Below are 20,636 nucleotides of genomic sequence, written 5' to 3'. Positions count from 1 at the left end.
AACTCTGTCGAACCACTGCGAAAGCATCTCTATTAATCTAGTTCTTATGGGATTAAAAGCGGGTCATAGCCAGGCCGCATAGTCTATCATGACAGTGTTTGATGGCCTATGATATTCAGAGCATCACCAAATGTATTAGGCTTCTAGCAGCTCTTCTCGTGAAAGGCTTGAAGGGTCAACTCCTCCAAGTCAGGAGAATAAGACGGTTCATGGTCCCAACTGCGTATGCGAAGCAACATGCATTGTGGGTAGTATGTCAAAGGTGAGGGCCCTTGACACATAAACAAAATATGCATGGTTATTATTTAAGCCTGGTCTAGACAAGAACTGTTTACAAGTTTGGGACCTTCAACCCGCCCGACATGATGATGATGATGAACTTATTAACATATTACCCACAATTCATATGGCTGCTTATGCGCAGTTGGAACCATGAACTTCCTTATGGGGACATCCCTGTTGATTATTTCATATTTACTAACGGAAACCCTATCATTGTCAGACTGGGAAATGTTTGTTTTACAATAGTGTTGGAGGCTGCAATGACTGGTTTCCATAGTGACAGAGAATTCTGAAACTCCGATATTGGTATTTCTCATTTTCTAGATCAGTCTCCTGATGAACCGACAAAAACTCTTGTGAAAGAGGGTACCAGACAGTGAGAGATTGTGTAACACGGGGCGGCAGCTGAGACTTTACGAAAGTGTCCTTTAGAGCCGTAAATAAAGATAGTCTCCTTTGATCCTTGTCTAATTCTAGCGGCACAAATTGATAATCTCCATATCGAACTTGAGATCTTTATGTTTACTGCAAAGTGCAAGCAACCGATTTCCATCCAAACATCTAACGTTGCGCTACCAATCATATCGTCCGATTTATTTCAAAGCGCCATTTTTTTGTCTTTGAATGCAAACCTAGCTATTTCATTGCTTTGGATAGAAAGTGTCATGACGAATGATTATACGTATGTTATTCTTTTTTGCTCATGAGAATTGGCTGTTGCATAATAAACCTTGACCTGTGGACATGATCATGATTCAAAATGGTCAATAATAGGTACCTACCTACCTACCTAGTCCCTTGACCTCCAGGTCTTTGGGGGGCAAAGTAAACACTAGGATAGTCTCCAGACTCGTCTGCGCGATAATAGGTACCGCAAGATGATTGGTACCGCACGGTAATTGGTACCACTGAGTTCAAGTTAGAGATGAAGGGAATCCTATTCCCCTTGTGGAGATGAACATTAATGCGATCGGCTTTTCTAGTTTCCGTCCGAACAACACATTGACAGGGGTACTAAGTACTGGATACAGAATACCAGGAAGACGCCAATCCCTGCGTACGTACGTGCGAGTTACTAATAACCTCTGAAACACGATATCACAAGACCCACGAACATTAAAGTGAAGTAGGTTGGTGCATTTAAAAGCGTGCTGTTCCATTTCGTGCCACGGCATGTTTTGAAATACAGCCCTATCCCAAATGTGTTGCGGCACGTTTTGCAATAAAGAATATTTTGGAATACGAATACAGTCATCTATGCTTCTTTCTACGAGGTCGATTTTGCCAGCCTCGTTGTAGCTGGCTACAGATAACGTAATTATACATGTCTCCCCTTATATAACAAAGATTTCAATTATATAAGATTGTGCAGGTCACAGTGAAAAACACTGGCCATTTCAAATTTAAAAAAAACACACGTCGGAGCCTTATTCAGAGATCAAAAGATATTCATAGAGACTTATGTTACATGACAGCTAAAGAATTAATAATATGTACTTTCAACCAAAATGGGAAACTCGGATGAGTTCCGCCAGAAGTTGGCATATGAGCCATTCTGACATTGTACCCTTTGACTAAAAGTTTGGGAGGAAATATACGCCCTCGGGCTGCCAACAAAATCTGTTGGCAGCCCGAAAAAATGTGCTCTCTTCAAGACTACCCCCATCCCTACCCACTCAGTACGGTTGCTTCATCATTAACGCTTACTCTGGAATGAAAATTTATTTCCAAATATAACATACCAACATGTTATATCCACCTGTTGCAAATGTTAAGTTCCATTTGTTCGTTTGTAAAAGCATACTCTCTTCGATATCAATTTACTCATATCATCTATGCTTTTTATACAAATATTTGGTTTTAGCAAATGGCTGGCAATCCCCACAGCATCATATACGTCATCAGTGCCCCGGATGCATGACCTTCCCGCCCGACCGTTTAACCTTGCTGATGTCTCTTCTTCCGGAAGAATTCATCTCCATCAGTCGACTGCGATATAATTAGATATTGTTTGTTTTTAGCTTCCCAGCGTCACGATCACGATTGCTCAGCCCAATTAAGGCCTGTGACACCCGGGGGTTGGCTAGGTTAGCAGTTATTTGCACGTAACTTTTGATGTATCTATCTATTTTCAAAAAAAATTGGCCAGATGATGGAAATAACAAATATTTAGAATACCAAAACAAGATAATTTTCAATCTCATATATTTTTGGGATAAAAACAAAGATTTTGGTAAATAAATACTGCTGTTCATTGATCTGTGAATTCCCCGGCGGGGGCAGGGACTTTAACCTTGATTTTTTACGACATAGGAGATAATAAGTATTGAAATCAATCTGTCCAAGGCTATTTTGTCTAATTTGACAAAATCGTGTTTTATTTGGGGCCAAAACATTAAAAACAGTGATTTTTTTTCTGATTTTCCCTCAAAAATTGCTCTTGCTAAAATATGATAATTCTAAGGTCAAATAGCCTTGGATAATATTTTTCAGCATGGTATAATACTAACAGATTAATTGCTTTTTCTAGGAATCATGTGATTTTGACCGGGGAAATAGCATTTAAAGCTGACATACTACGGGGATTTAAGCTGATGTGTAAATTCCCCGCCGTTTTCGCGCCATACCACACCCCGGGGGGCCGTTCGAACATTCGAACATGTTCGGCCGGTACCATTTTGCAGCTTCCACGGGGGTCCCTTTTTGTTAATAGCCTCTACTCATGTCAATATTTGATAGATATTTGATCAATACCTGTACTGTTATTATTCATAAGTCCCGCTCAAAGTAGTTAGTATGCCAAATATTTAGTAAATTCCTGTTTTTGCAATATAACGTTACATTGTACCCGGTTGGGCCATTCTGAGAACGTCATGGCCTCGCCAGGTTACCTGTGGTCACTGAGCGGTTCGAAATTCATGTTCGACAGAAATTGTCACAGGCCTTAAATTGCCTGAGTGGTGCATCACTTAATTACATCAGGCACCTTGTAATTTGGGGGATTCGCTATCAATCAGGTGCATAATGATGCTAGTAACATATGATAATTGGACCGGAAGGATATGACAAAATGGCCGACCTGAATGAAAAATGGGAAAATGTGATCCTTTTATCTTGCTTTAAAGGGGCTCAATGTAGGATTTTATCGGCAAAGGTTGTTGTTAGTGACATTTATAGGGATCTATAAGCACTTTTGCATCACCATTTTATCTATTCACAGCATTTAGAAATGGCGAAAACAGCACACAACATTGTCCTCTTATTTTGGGTGGTAACAGTAAATACATGCTAACAAACCAGCATCTATATTCTACACGTTTGATGTAATGCCATGATGTCGCATTTTCAATCTTTGAATATTGTAAAGAAATGACACTGGGAACTTACGTACTGTGTGATGAAATCACCATGCAGAAAATTGCCTTTATCGATCAAACCTTACCATGAGTACCTTTGAATCTAACCTAGCTAGCAACACAAGACCTAATAAGGAGCTTATAGTCAGATAAACTTCTTGGACATAGAAAGGAAACCAACTACTGTAAATGCAGAAATGTCAGTGCGGTGGTTTTATGTTCGCGATTTTCGCGGTGAACTTTCAGCGCGAACTTAAAACCACCGCGAAACTTTCTGCCCATCTATCACTGTAGCGCTACTATTGTTTTAAACGCGAACTTAAAACCACCGCGAACACTCCATTTTCTCCCTACCGCGAAATAAAAACCACGTGAACTGAAATGCATTTACAATATTCAGTAGTCCTTCCGATTAGATTAAAACGGTAAATCGTAGGTATACTTTTTAAAAACATAGTTTAAGTACTTTTTACAATCAAACTCTCCCACTGGATTGTTCACGGGTTAGTTGCTTTTGTACTACACGTATAAGATACATTCATAACCGACAGAAAAACAAACATGCCCCTAAACAGCTTGCAATTGTGCCAGTTTCTGGTACTGCATTAGGTAGACACGCCGTAATTTCTTGGATTGCACTTTCATTGGCCAAATCATGGCGCTGATTATAGGCTAATGATATATGATTAGTACTGATAAAATGTCAGAGGTCGACCTGAGGAGATAGCAACGTACGTTACTGTGGGCAAATTTTTGAATAATATCTAGTCCAAACACAAAGCGTAAAAGAGTAATGTAAAAAGCGTGTAAGGTTATTTAAATATCCATGTAGTCAAAACTTTGGTCCAGAAGGTCAAATTGGCAAAGAAATTCTCAGCCTTTTGCTCAGACATAAACAATTATCTGAAGTAGTGTACTTAAAAGCCAGACTGGCTCAGTTAGGGGGCGATATGTAATATCCAAGCAGAAGTAGGTTCTGACATTCGCGTGCAGCATCTAGTATTGAAAGTGTATCTTTTAAACTCTTCGTCGGTATTGGGGGGGGGGGGTTAGAAAGCGCACACCGCTAAAGATAGACGTAAAGAAGCCGAAAATACAGTAAGAGACCAACAAAACGCCAATACAGATTTTGAAAACTGGAAGAGAACCCAAAATTATCATCATGTCAGTTTTTTCCTTAGCACAAATTCTCTCTAGCACCTTAAAAAATCGGAAGTTCCCATGCAGTACGACGAAAAGCCAGCAGGGTGCCCAATCTCTATCAATTTCTTTGATAGTACAAGACCTACCCACATACCAAATTTAATAATAACCCATTCATAGCTTTCTGCGTTGTGCTGCTAAACCACATACGTTACACCGTTACGCTATCAAAAACCATTGCTGCAAAAAACATAACCTTCTTGGCAAATGGAAAATAAATGCAAGTATAGAGATAACAACAAAGGGAGCTTATAGATATGATACTCAACCTGACTAAGATATAGTAGTACAACTATGTCTAATTGCATGCAGCTAGGGTTTTTCACTATTCTCCAAGCAGAGGTTTCCATCGGGGGGCTAGGAGCGACCGGGATTTCTAACGCCGCCCTCCCTCCTCTGCTTGTAGAATAGATTTCACAGCTACTGTGACCGCAAAACAACGCAGCAGATCGATCATCATGATCATCATGTCCACCATGATAAGCATATAAAACATCCTGTTCCTAAGTGGCTGGTTATTTCCCGCCGTAATGAGGCCGGAAGGCTCTCGTTCGTACCGGTTGATTGTAGCGGTGGGATTCACAACATGTACAGCTACTCGAGCGGAAGTGCTACGTAGCAACGAAAGCGCGTTCCATCGAAAGGCTGGTGTTTTTAAAGGAGCATTCCACTCAAGAAGCGAGTATTATTTTCTGATATATGATATTTTTCGGGATACGAATGCACCCAACTTTTGGCTAAATTTCGTCAGCTGTCTTTTCGACGATGATCCTTTTCTAAATCCATGCACCCCCATACGGACCCGCTTGTACTCGCATGGCCAACTTCGGGCACCATTTGCCGCTTACGGTAGACGCGATAAGGTGAACACAAGCAGATGAGTGACTATCTTTTCATACATTTAGGATGCTGCACACAAAAATTGAAGACTATTCCATATTATGTAACATTTTGGTACAAAAATTGAAAATATTCTCCAAAATGAAACTTTCATATAAATAACATGTAAAACCACTTTTTAGCATATTTGCATCATCATTTGGTATCTCTGGTGCTTGTGAACTGAGCAAAAACATGTGAATGCTGCGCAAGGTCCACTGATTCGTATCACCATCACAATCAGTGTTACACTGAATAGACCCTACTGATATAGACAACAGCATACTGTCCACTGATTGGTCCCCTAGGATGGGCTAATTAGTCGGAGACACACTCCAGGCTAGCTAGATAACGGCATATATATTCAAATGCTATCAAGATCCTCTTCTTTGTAACTAAGGGAAAGATATGTAATTAAAAACTTAAAATCTATTTCGTAGGGCATAAACAAAATTGGTGAACAAATGGCGATCAGACAATCAGGAAAAGGAAAGCGTCAACATTGAAATGCCCGCCAAGGAGTCTGTTTTGGAGGCTACCAAGGACTCAGGTGGACGAAAGAACACATTAGCACGAGCCGGGCTGCAGAGGGAGGCTTAGCGGTAATGCCGCCGGATTAGTCACGGGAGAAAACAGCCACGCACCGAGGGGGAAATCTTCTTAGAAGTCCTTTTTTTCAGTAAGCCGTCGGCGTTATATATTTACACTACGTACGCCATCGTATTACGTATTCACACTGAGCCAACGATATCACGTATTCACACAAAGCCATGCTTTCATGTTCACACTAATTCGTGGGAAAGTACGCACTCTCACAACACCATCTTTAATGAGAGCCGATTATAGCAACAGATGCTTCTCAGGCGAAACAAAATAACATCTTAAATCGCACCTTATTTGTATCGCAACATTAAACAAAACAAATGCAATCTGACGGCCGTATTCACAGTCTGACTGTACTGCTGCAAATAAGAAATACAATCCAATACAATAAAGCAAGAACATGAAAAACGTTGTGCAGAAAGAAACAGTATCAAAACCACTTGACACTCGTTCTTATTTAAATGTACACATTTTGTAACTTCCGTTACCGTTTGAAGTAAGACATTAAGATATGCCACATATAAGGTGCCAAACTGTCGTTTTTAAAAGCCAGAAAAGTTTTAAGTTGTCATAAAAACGACAGTTTGCCACCTTATATGTGGCAAATCTTCATGTCAGAAACGTCTTACTTCACACGGTAACGGAAGTTTCAAAATGTGTACACTTAAATGAGAACGAGCGTTGAATATGAGACGAACAATTACGGCAATTTCTGTTAAGACGAATATGAAGAGTGCGTGTGACAAGAACCAAATTGAACAATTTGGAAAGACAGCGGGGCTTCACTGCATTGAATGTAGTTATGCATTTAGACTGAAAGAACGCGTCTCTCTCCATAGGTGGTATCATCAATTCTGATTTGTTTAGTTTAGTTTTATCTATTTTACTAGGATATACATGTCGCCTGCTGGCGGATTTTAATAGAACATGCTAATTCTGTGACCATTTATATGTTGAAAATGAAACCCACTTTTTACTCGATTGTTCCTTATATGAAGATGAACGCCAATCGCTGTTTAAGACAATAGAATAAGACAAGCAATGTACAAAAATGTCAAAACAGGACACTTTCATATACCTGATGTCATGAAAGAACGAACATATAATGGACAAAGTATGTAGTCATGTTTCAAAATGTTTCAAAAAGAGAGAAGAAACTACTGGGTGATCAACATTAGTTAAGCAATAGTCCACAGTTTGTCTTTTTTTAGTTCTCAATGTTAGAATGTAGCATTTTATCAATTCATGTTTTGCATTATGATTCTTATAGACCATGTGTGGTCATCTGTGCATTTAGCCCTTCTGGGCAGGAACATGCAATTAAGACTATCATTATTGATGATACCTGGGGGAGAAAACCCCACATAGATTAACTAATGATACACAAAAATATGATCATATCGAGAACAAGGGTAGACCAAAATTTTAGAATAAGCCATCATAGATACATGGAAACCGTATATAACTAATAACTAAAAAAAAGACATTGCGCCGTCTATCACAATTATTTCTTGTGATTGTAGATTGTTTTTTAATCAGTGGCAACACGGTGATTTCCAGCAAAGTTTCCGTGTATCTAGAATCTTATGAAACAATTCATAGAGGTGTTTAACCTTAACGTTGTGAAATCTAAACTCCTAAATCCTCGGTGTGTTCCAACTTTTAAGTAAAAATTGTTATGTAAATGGAGTATATTAGTGACGACTAACAATTGACTCTTTCCATTAGATGATTACCGTTAAGCAACCAAAGTTGGATTTGTATATCCTATGGCATTACAAATTCAGACTATTTTTTGATTTGAGAGACAACAAAACGCACAAAACTTACAATCCCAAAAACACTTTTCTCAGTGAAATTCGTTTGAACTACCAATTCACCCCTCTAGACCTTGATCCTCATAATGACTTTTAGGAATCAGTCTGAAACCAGGTGGTTATTTATGGCAGGTTGTTATTGTCTTGTTTATTATTAGATGAAACTAGCGGCTTAAACTTTGGTTCCAGTAGTTTGTGATATTTTCGTGGATACTGGCCTCGTTTTTGGAAAGGTCACTGACTTGCGTGGTTTAGGTGGCCATGGCAACGCGTTACCCTCCGGCTTAAACCCATGTTTAAGGTCGCCATGGCAACCGTTGCAGTCCTCTGACGTCATTTCACATTGATTCTGGTGACCTTCAGACAGTCATTGGTTAATAAGGTCATTAAAACATTGGTTTTTGGGTTCACTGTCATTATAGGATGTACCCTGTTCACTTTGACGTCACCGCCGTTTAACTTAATTACTTGGCGACTGGAAGCAAGGGCTGGAGGTAACGTAACGTGTCCTATTTACGTGCGGGAGCAGTTTACGTCCAGTTTGGGTCATGTCTACATGTCGCGGTTTATTATGCCAAAGACTGTTTTCATGAGCAACAAGGAACGTCATAAGTATCGTCATTAGCCATCTCTCTCTTCTACACAAAACAATGAAAAAGGTTTACGTCCAGCGACATAACAGAATAAAATCCTGAACCAGTAACAACAAGTTGCACGGAATCGTCGTGCATGACGTATTTCATATGTAATTCGACACCACGTACTTCATCATGTGTTTCTAACTTACACGAAAGCTAGTATCTTTTAAATGTAGCTGACGTTAAACCTTTTTCTTTATATTCCGACTATCCATGGTGATTCGAGGTTTGAAACTCTTATACCAGTTTTAGGATGGTTTGATACAACCTAGCGACCCCCGGACTGGTGGTTAATTTTTGCACGGCAAAACATAATAGCCATGCGTTTATCACGTGAACGCCACGTGCCGCGCATGTCGCTGAAATTCACAGATCAATATTGTTTTCTTCTATCGCGTCAAGCAAGCGGCGGGTCAAACATAATGACTTTACTATCTTTTATCTGTAGACCACTTTGGATAGTTACTGTGCATTTTTTAATGGTCTATGTTCTTCAAGCATAGCGCCAGAAGCGAAGAGACTGAGGTCGACGATAATGAGTTACGCTAGCACAATTTTACATCATATACATCAGTATAAATACATGCTCGCACGGCGTTAAACAGGCGGAGAAAAACTTACAGACCATGCATTTTCTTTTTAGAAGAGCTGATATTTGTGCCCATGGGTTTAACATTTGGCTCTGTCCGCGCGGTTTTAAGATAAATACGTTTTGAATAAATTGGACGTTAACTGGTCACGTTACGTTACCATTCTTAATAGTTGGATGTTCAATACTACTACAGGGGTGTACTGTTAAAGTTGAAATGGTCGTAGTGGTTCAATGTTTGTGGTTTTCGCGGTGATCTCTTTATGAGCTATTTATCGGAAACTTCAAACCATTGCCAAAATGCTTGTTCCGTCTTTTATTCGCATTTTTTCAACCCTTTGTTTCAACAGCGAACATATTTCAAAACCATCACGAACACTCCATTTTCTCCCTCCCGTGAAATCAAATCCCCGCGTAGTTAAAGGCAGTTATGATATACTTTGATTTGACCAAAATGTCTAAGTATGTTCTTTCAGTAACGCTACAATTGTTGTATAATCTAAAAAATGCTGTATGCTGGTGTCATGAGCACTTTAAAAGCAGGCTGGATTTTGTACGTCTTTTGCATCATTTCGTAGCCTCCATAGCAGGCTCTACCGGGCATTTTTTTTGGGGGGGGGGGGCTTATATATAATACACTTTTTGCAGCCAGCCCGTAACCATCAGCCAGCCTGAAACCATTTTGCCCGTACTATAAGCCCCCCCCCCCCCCAAAAAAAGGCCCGGTAGAGCCTGCTATGGAGGGTAATCATTTCGGTCGTTTTCTGAAATAGTATATTTTCTTCCCATCTGTTCCCCGTGTGTGAATATGCTACCAATAACCTAATGCAATGATATTACTACGCCTAATCATTTTCACACATTATGGCTATTTCTGCGAGTAGGTGCAAAGTGGTAACATCTTATGGTGTCAGTATCTGCATCGCATATCAGGGAAACTGCTAATATCCAAAGAGATGTTAGGATCTTGGCCATTCTTAGTGTCTTATGCCTGTTTCCTGCTACTTTGCCACATCTGGTTCAAATTCCGTGGTGCCTGTGGCCCGGGTTCGCACTCGGGTCTGGGCACGACTGGAAAAGAGTCGCATCGTCTCTTCGGATGGCAACATAAAGCCAACGGCCTTGTGTTTGTGGGCGCCTTAGCCTGACGAATCGCGCTCCTAGTGTCCAGCCGGTCCCGTAACCGTCTTGGGTGGGGGTCAGTAACCTCCGGCTGAGAGCTTGTGTAAATACAGACTATGGGCGCCTATGGCCAATGAATACCCCGAGCTTCGAAACCCTAAACGGTCGACCTTGTTGATAAAAAAAACGGGATTACTAACCGTAAAATCACAGCGACTTTACTTTACTTGTACAAGGTTGTAGCTGATAGAATATTTGCAAGTAGAAAGTACTGCTGCAACAGTAAAAATGTTCCCAAGAAAGACTTAAACCATGATGACTTTATTCTTGTGTTTTGTCTCGTTTAAATGCACTGAGTAAAGCTGATGCTTCCCAGTCAGTGATTCCTCATACAATCGTTATCTATAATCTTCTAAGCTTATTCTGATAATAAAAGAAGAAGGATTGATATGTATCTGGTCTTCGTCATGGCAACCGTTACCATGACATTTATTACAATTTCCAAACCCCACTTGCGTTAGCTTTTTTGCACACTACAGGCAAAATAAGTAGATGGTGACCCTTGGCGATGACCTTGAACTATTTGAACTTGACCTTGGAGTAGCTGCCCCTTTGATACTTCATTATCAGTACAGATTTGTGCCCAAAAGGCCACCTTAGCATGCTGAAAGTTGTATGTGCAGATCTACAGTTAAAGTATATCATCACACGGCATAGCGCAGATTTCAAAGGCCTACATGTACATGTAAGTTGCGCTGCTGATAAGAAACGAAGTGAATGATGTTTAAACAAAAACGCCACTGCGGTTCCAGAACAAACCGATAGGGGGGCAAAACTAAGGTCACTTCTCTCCGAGTACAAGAGTCCAAAAATCGTGACGATAGCTAGACTAGATCGGGGGATATCGAAACCGGAATTTCCACTGCAGTAGCATACTAGTAACAAGCCACTAGTAGGGGCAAAATCTAATTATTTCGAGGTTTTATCATGACCTAACCACATGCTAAATATCCAGGCAATTCTTCCACGTATTCCAGAGTTATCATATTGACAGACACACACATACACGGGCACAAACACACACACACACACACACGCACACACATACACACGAAAGCTCCTGCTGAAAATGTAACCTCCACTTTTCATTGAGGTAATTACTAAATTTGGTTTGATCAATCGACCCTCCTGCCTCCTGCTTTACATTGTAGTTTTCCCAGCGCTCATTAATATGGTAAGTGCTTTATGAAAGGAAAGTTAATCTGATTGACATCGGATCCGGAGTCGTGTCGTTTTTAACCGGATTTAGGAACACTGGACCTACCTCAACATAAAGTGTTTCTGGTATCAAATACTACATTAAAAACAGACTATATAATTGTATTCAGTTTCTTTGGGGGTTTTTCTGTTTGTGTTTATAATTCGGTTCCGTTGTATTTTGTTGTTATTTTGATTTCTTCTTGTGTGTTATTCTATTTTCTCTCGTGTATATTGCCATTGCATATATGTATGATAAAACACAATATTAGAACCGTCAAACAGGAAAATTCTCCGAACATCGAAAACGATTTTGACAGTGAACGTAATTTTCCACAGTAATAGACAAAGGCATGTTGACATGTGATGGTTGGAAATATTAAAACATAATTCTGAAATTCTGTCAAGAGCTGTCTTATTCCTAGCGAGATTATTGCGTTTTGATCTCCAAAATGTTGTATTTTTTATCATTTGAACGATAATCATGCTTTAGAAGCAAACCAAAGGGAGACCACATTGACGGTATGTTTTATATACAGTACGGAAAGGGGAGTATTGAATCAATGGGAAACGACATTGACGGTTGCCAATGGCATAGTATATATAGATAGTACAACAGGTTTGTGACTAGACGGAAAACATTGAAAGTACAGCTCTTCAGTGTGGTCCCGTTCTGTGAGAGTGGTGTGTTTTAATCTCCAACATGTTGACATGATGGATATGAATAACCATAAGGCGTTGAAAGCAAAACAACGGCATCGACAGTTACCCGTAGCATATGTAAATACAGTACAACAAGAGGGTGAAAAGATGGAAAGCATTGAAAGTACAGCTCTTCACTGTACTTCCGTTCTGTGAGAGTGTTGTGTTTTGGTCTCCAACATGGTCACATCTTGCATTAACCAAATGTTGCGCGTTACGTTAGGGGCAAAACAACGGAAAATTGCATATTTGACGGTTGCCCATGGCGTAGCATATATATATATATAGTGCAACATGTTGGTGACAAGACGGAGAACATTTAAAGTACAGCTCTTCAGTGTGGTCCCGTTCTGTGAGAGTGGTGTGCTTTAATCTCCATCATGTTGACATGGTGTATATGAATAACCATAAGGCGTTGGAGGCAAAACAACAGGAAGCGACATCCACAGTTCAGCATAGTATAGATACAGTACAATAAACGGGTGAAAAGACGGAAAACATGGAAAATACATCTCTTCAGTGCGGTCTATTTGAGTGGTGTGTTTTGATCTCCAACCTGTTGTATTTGAATAGTCATTGCGCGTTAGTATTGAATCAATGGGAAACGACATTGACCGTTGCCAATGGCATAGTATAGACAGTACACAACATGTTTGTGACAAGACGGAAAAAATTGAAAGTACAGCTCTTCAGTGTGGTTCCGTTCTATGCGAGTGGTGTGTTTTAATCTGACATGATGGATATGAATAACCATAAGGCGTTGGAAGCAAGACAACGGGAGACGACATTGACAGTTGCCCATAGCATAGTATAAATAAAGTACAACAAGAGAAGACGGAGAACATTGAAAGTACAGGCTGTACAGCTCTTCAGTACGGTTCCGTTCCGTGAGAGTGGTGTGTTTTAATCTCCAACATGTTGGTATGATGGATATGAATAATCATTGCGCGTTAGAAGCAAAACAATGGGAGACGACATCGACAGTTTCCCGTAGTATAGTATGAATACAGTACAACAAGTGGGTGAAAAGACGGCAAGCATTGAAAGAACAGCTCTTCATGCAGTGCGGTACCGTTCTGTAAGAGTGTTGTGTTTTGGTCTCCAACATGTTCACATCTTGTATTTGAATAACATGTCGCACGTTACGTTAGGAGCAAAACAACGTGCAACGGGAAACCGCATTGACGGTTGCCCATGGTATAGTACTGTATATGTACACAACAGGTTTGTGACAAAATGGAAAATATTGAAAGTACAGCTTTTCAGTATGGTTCCGTTCTGTGAGAGTGGTGTGTTTTAATATCCAGCATGTTGACATGATGGATATGAATAATCATTGCGCGTTCGGAGCAAAAGACGGGAAACGACATCGACAGTTTCCCGTAGCCGAATACACTACAAGAGGGTGAAAAGACGGAAAATATTGAAAGTACATCTCTTCAGTGCGGTACCGTTCTGTAAGAGTGGTGTTTTGGTCTCCAACATGGTCACATCTTGTATTTGAATAACATATCGCATGTTACGTTAGGAGCAAAACGACGGGAAACCGCATTGACGGTTGCCAATGGCATAGTATAGAAAGTACGACAGGTTGTTGAAAAGACGGAAAACACTGAAAGTACAGCTCTTCAGTATGGTTCCGTTCTGTGAGAGTGGTGTGTTTTAATCTCCAACATGTTGACATGATGGATATGAATAATCATTGCGCGTTGGAAGCAAAACAACGAGAGACGACAACGACAGTTACCCGTGGCATAGTATGAATACAGTACAACAAGTGGGTGAAAAGACGGAAATATTGAAAGAACAGCTCTTCACTGTGCTTCCGTTCTGAGTGGTGTGTTTTTGTGTCCAACATGGTTACAACACATTTTGTATTCAAATAACATATCGCACGTTACGTTAGGAGCAAAACAACGGGAAACAGCTTTGACGGCTACCCAAGGCATAGTATACAGTACAACAGGTTGTTGAAAAGACGGAATATACTGAAAGTACAGCTCTTCAGTGTGGTTCCGTGCTGTGAGAGTGGTGTGTTTTAATCTCCATCGCTGGAGTATGAATAATCATTGCGCGTTAGGAGCAAAACAACGGGAGACGACATTGACAGTTGCTCATGGTATAGTATTTGTACAGTACAACAGATTTGTGACAAAACGGAAAGCATTCAAGTACAGCTCTTCAGTATGGTTCCGTTCTGTCTGAGTGGTGTGTTTTGGTCTCCAACATGTTGACATGGTGTTGTTATATGAATAACCATAAGACGTTGGAAGCAAAACAACGACATCGACAATTACTCGTAGCATAGTATAAATACAGTACAACAAGCGGGTGAAAAGACGAAAAGCATTGAAAGTACAGCTCTTCAGTGCGGTACCGTTCTGTAAAAGTGTTGTGTTTTGGTCCCTAACATAGTCACATCTTGTATTAGAATAACCAAATGATGCGCTTTACGTTTGGAGCAAAACAACGGGAAATTGCATATTTTGACGGTTGCCCATGGCGTAGTAAGCATTTTTGTGACAGGTTTGTGACAAGACGGAAAATACTGAAAGTACAGGTCTTCAGTGCTAGTGTGGTTCCGTTCTGTGAGGTTGGTATGTTTTGGTCTCCAACATGTTGACATGTTGTACATGTATGTGAATAACCATTGTGCGTTGGAAGCAAAACAACGGGAAGCGACATTGACAGTTTCCCGTAGCATAGTATGAATAAAGTACAACAAGAGGGTCAAAAGACGGAAATATTGAAAGTACAGCTCTTTAGTGTGGTTCCGGTCTGTGAGAGTGCCTGTTTTCGGTCTCAAACCTGTTAACAAGTTGCTCGTTACTGCATGCCGCATTAGAACAACGGGAGACGACACTGCATAGTATACGTGTATGATATACATATGTATAGTACAGCAGTTTGGTGAAAAGACGGAAAATATTGCACGTACAGTGCGGTTCCGTTCTGTGAGAGTGGTGTGCTTTGGTATCAAACCTGTTGACATGTTGTATATGAATAACCATTGCGCGTTACGTTAGGAGCAAAACAACGGGAGACGACATCGACAGTTCCCCGTAGTATACTATAAATACAGTACAACAAGTGGGTGAAAAGGCGGAAAAATATAGAAAGTACAGCTCTGAATTTAGTGCAGTTCCGTTTTAATTGTGCGAGGTTGGTGTGTTTTGGTTGCCAACCTGTTGTGTATATTTGAATAATCATTGCGCGTTAGGAGTAAAACAACACGAAATTGCATGGACAGTTGCCCTTCTTATATACACTATGTACAATACGCTAGTGAAAAAACGGCAAAACATTGCAAATACAGCTCTTCGGTACTGTTTCTGTTCTATGCGAGGTTGGTATGTCTTTCTCAGTCCAACCTGCCATTATTTTATATTACCGCGTCAGAAGCACATGCCTGTCGCTACCATATGGCTAGCCTTGCCGGGTCGGAGCGCAACCCCTGCCGGCGTGTAAGCTTTGTTTTCCCGCCGTGTCTCCCGTAACACCAGCCTAATTTTCTGGTCTTCAAAGAGCTTCCCGATGAATAAAACAGAGAAGTCGTCGCACGGAAAAAACATACACAAAAACAACGTTTTATCACCAACGCTAAAACTGCCAGTGTTTATATAACCGTTATATCTGACCTTCTTTGCTCGCTATGGGAGCGAAATGGCGACCCAAATGTACGTATAAAGAGGCTGCAGATAGATTAGGGCAGGCAATCACTCGCCATTTCATTATGTACAATCCGAGCGATCATACGGATGGCTGAACGCCTTTGTACAACGCTTATAGATTGTTCTGATTGGCAAAAATGAATCCCAGCACTAAGCTGTGTGTTGTGATCCGTGCGATAAGCGTGACAGAAATGTTTCAGTTCGGCGGAAACGAAGGACGAACTCACCTTGGTGCTTCCGTCAAGTGGAAATCAATTTTCTCCCATCGCGGCGGCAACCTGTTCCATCAAAAATGGCAGGCGGATGGGCATCCAGGGGCCGCTAGTTAGTCCTGTCTGCTCGAAACCACTACTAGATCCTTTTATAGAGCCTTAGTAGACGCGTATAGCCATGCATAAACCGTTTTTCCGAGCGCGAACGGGAACAAACCGAGCTGAGATCGGTCTCCTACCCTCTCTCTCCACACACACACACTACTGTGACGCACCGGTAGATTTTCCGCAAATTTTCCACCGCGCTGCCCAATTACGCGGCGCGTTGTCATGGCGACGGGATGCCAATTTTGGCTCGGCGCATGGCGTACTCGGATTCAGGAAGAGGGTTCGTAATATTGTGTTGGAGTGCAAGAAACACAGCCTACTTTCGTTGAGTCAACTCGTGCTGATTATGAATCATATTTACGTCGTCATGAGTTAAGTTCAGTTGGTTACATAATTGTTGTTATGATTTGGTGTTGTTACTGGCTATTCTTTATATGTTATTTCATGTAATTTTCTCTCATTATCTTGAGTACAAATTATGCTTAAATCTAGATCATTTTAGTCTTCACCTCTGACCCCTGTCGCTCTGATTTTCAGTTCACCTTATTAACGTTTTATGTTACATCAAATGTATATCTTTATTTTATATTTCATGAGTAGCTGTACTTGTATGTAATTTCATTTTATCTTACGGACTCAGTATCTGTCTGTATCTGTATCTATATAGCCCATACAACCGCCATTAGGCGTAACACACCAGCTTAAAGACTCCGGGAAGAATAGTGATGAATGACTTAAAAGGAGATCCAAATAAACCAAACCTAAGGAAACGTTCATATCGCCCGTCTGGATTGCTATAAACACACAACCAACCAGCTGGATTAATCTACTAGTACTGCAATGGTAATCTGATCAAGAGAGATCAACAATTAAGTAGAATTAGACATTTGTCATGGCGTTCATTCGATTATTTCCATCATAGCCTCGCTACCGGGGCCATCGTAAGTCGAGGGGAAAAACAGTAGTCTCTAAAACAGACTCCTTTGGGCGAGGCAAAATCGTAAACCAAATTGGCCAACATTGGGGTACATGGGGATATGTCCCTGTGGCTCAACTGGTAGCAGCCTCACAGTTGAGCTCCTGGTCCAAATAAGTTGGAAGGCTGGGTTGTGGACATCTCGGTTGGGGCTGCAACCGTCTTTCGGAAGGTCAAAGGGGCGCGTTATTAAAATAGGAAGGGCTAGCAACGCCTCCCTATAAAATATTCCCTGGAAACTTGCTGACTTATGAATCGCTATGATCGCCTGGAGTCCAGCCTTATTAGCTTTGGTCCTCTGCCGGCGTTAGCGGTAACGACGTTAGGAGCGGATTAAAGCTAGACAAGGCTGCACTCCAGGCTATCACTAGGAACTACAAAGTGATGAACAACATTTGCATATATATGTAACAGATTGGTCGGCTAACTCCTGTGTCAAATCATTCAGCCTTTTTGGTCGATTTCTGTTGATCTTTAAAGGCAACCCAATCAATATCAGGGCCCGAAAATCGGATTTGGAAAGTCAATTCATTCAGTAATTTCTATGCATGATTAGTTTAAACAACACTATCATAATGTATAGCAACGTCCGTGATACGACGGTGCTGTGATGTGAGAACTCATTGAAAATCGTCACCGTTTTTTTTTGTAGGCTCGCCAAACTAAGGGGATCATCGTATGGCATGTTTTTGCACGGTTTTGAAATGCTCAAAGTATTTACATGTGCTAGACAGTGTTAGTAAATGTCACTACAATAAAGATTTCAGCATTTTTATTTCCAGTTTTTGGTCCCTAATATTAGTTTGATTGCCTTTAAGAGATTATCTTTCGGCAGTTTCATATGGCTTGAGAAACTAGAAAAATCTACGGAAATGCCAGTGTATATAATAACGTTTTCAGAAATGGGACTCTTTCGTAACAGCATTTGGATTATTCACAACTTAACTAAAGCCTCGCGACAAGAGACCTGATTATCAGACTGAACTAGCTGTCCTTGTTTTTATGTAGCTTATAGTTTACCATGTATATTTGTAATTATATGTACATGTATGATATTTTCTTGAATAAGTAAATGGGACGCTTTCGTAACGCCCTTTGGATTATTCACAACTTAACTAAAGCCTCGCGACAAGAGCCCTGCTTATCAGACTGAACTATAGCTGTCCTTGTTTTTTATGTAGCTTATAGTTTACCATGTATATTTGTGATTATATGTACATGTGTGATATTTTCTTGAATAGAAAATGGGACGCTTTCGTAACACCCATCGGATTATTCACAACTTAGACTAAAGCCTCGCGACAAGAGAGAGAAAAGAGACCGTTTGAAGGGGTGGTTTGAAGATTGGCTGTACGGTCGCTACCGACATGATGAAAGGCGCGCCTAAGTGGATAGCAGCGGCTTTCCGTGACATGAACTCTGGTGCACTTTAGCTTCAATGGGGGATTATTGTAATGTATACATTATACACAGTCTGACGACAGAGCCTGGGCTGCGTAATATGTTTAATCTCAAAACAGCTTCGATTTGTCTAAATAGGTAATTTTGTATCGTTTTGTACAAGAGGAACATAGGAAAGACGCACATGTGCACGATTTGAATGACCGAAAATGACGGAAAGGCGGACAACATAATAATATATACTATATCTGCTTAAGCTTCAATGTTCAATTCGCCAGCCTATATAGAGTATTTCCGTATCAATGAAGCATGCATGTGATGACCGCCATGTCGGCGTCCCTATTTGCATATCAAATATGGAAGGTAGCTCAGGCCTGCTCATTTTGCTTATGTTTAATCGTCACAATTTTTCACTATATTTCTTGTATTCTATTCGTTAAGCTGTATTAATTATTTGAGAGAGTAGGAAAATATTTAAATGTTCAGTTTAGCTAAATGATTCACTTAAATGCAAATATGACTCCAACATGGCGGCGGACATAGTCATGACGTCACTTGAAAATCACTTTATAGTCTCCAGTCGTGATTCTATTATCCTGCCGTGTTTTTCTTGGGCCAGTCACGTATGCTAGCGTGATTCCATTAGGAGCGACATTTTCTGATCGTTATGCTGCCATAAGTTGGCCTCCAATTCTAAACTATCCTTTTAGTGTAGTCATCGCATTCTGCGCATTTGTTGTGCCGTACGTTTTCGGATGATTTGCCACGACCGATTACGAAGGTTTTCCCGTCGCTTCCAGGAAAAATCACTATCCGTGATTAAGCTCACAAAGACGAACGCGTTGGCGGCGTCATTTTCGGAACCGAGCTTTCTGATGATTACTCAGAACTGCAAAGGAGGTCGCGTGCTTTGTGAAAGGACATTCTTCTAGATTGGCTATGAGAGATGAAAGACGCACGGAATAGGAGAGCAGTGGCTTTAAAGGCCACCAAAGCAATATTAGGGCCCAAAATATGGAAATAACAAAAATGCTGAAATCTTTATGGCAGTAATATTTACTAACACTATTCAGCACATTTGCGTAATAACTTCATGCTCTGAGCATTTCAAAACCGCACAAAAACGTGCCGTACGATGATTCCCTTAGTTTCGCGAGCCTACAAAAACCCTGACGACAATGTTTACATCACCACGACGTCGTATTTTTGCATGATGAACGTCGCTATATATATATAAATATTGTGATAGTGTTGCTCTAACTAATCATGTATAGAAATGACTAGTATTGCTTTGGTTTTCTTTAAGACGGCTTTTGTCTACTTCTGAGTGTTGCTTTTTCTGATGATTACCGTTTTTTATGATCTGCCACCAAAGACTAGCCTACAAAGAAGGCTACATGTCTTAACCTTCTTTATACTTCCTGTCTTACACGGTCTGTACCTCGTTAAGTGCTGTTTTCTAATTGCATACGTTATTCTGGTAGCTAGCGTTTTTACACAGGTGCTAGGCCATGTTGATTTGAATATATGGATGACATCGTCTAGGAACCCCAAGATTGATGCGAGCTTGCGAATGAAATAAAATGGCAAAAGAATTGTTTTCGTTCTGAAATATACGAGGTCGGGAAGGATCAATAATCAAACCTAAACGCACAGAGTATGGTAGACTGTGAAATATAGACTCTTTATTTTTGTTCTTTTAAAACTTCGGAATTGACTTTGGCTTTCTACGACATTAGTATCCGTTTTCCGAAATATTTTTGGGTGCAATTTACAGCATGTATTTTCTCATTTTGCAGCTGCTTTTTACGATTTACAGT

Source organism: Branchiostoma lanceolatum, chromosome 6 (genome assembly GCF_035083965.1).
Source record: "Branchiostoma lanceolatum isolate klBraLanc5 chromosome 6, klBraLanc5.hap2, whole genome shotgun sequence".
Lineage (NCBI taxonomy): Eukaryota > Metazoa > Chordata > Leptocardii > Amphioxiformes > Branchiostomatidae > Branchiostoma > Branchiostoma lanceolatum.
Note: the sequence above shows the minus strand (reverse complement) of the source record.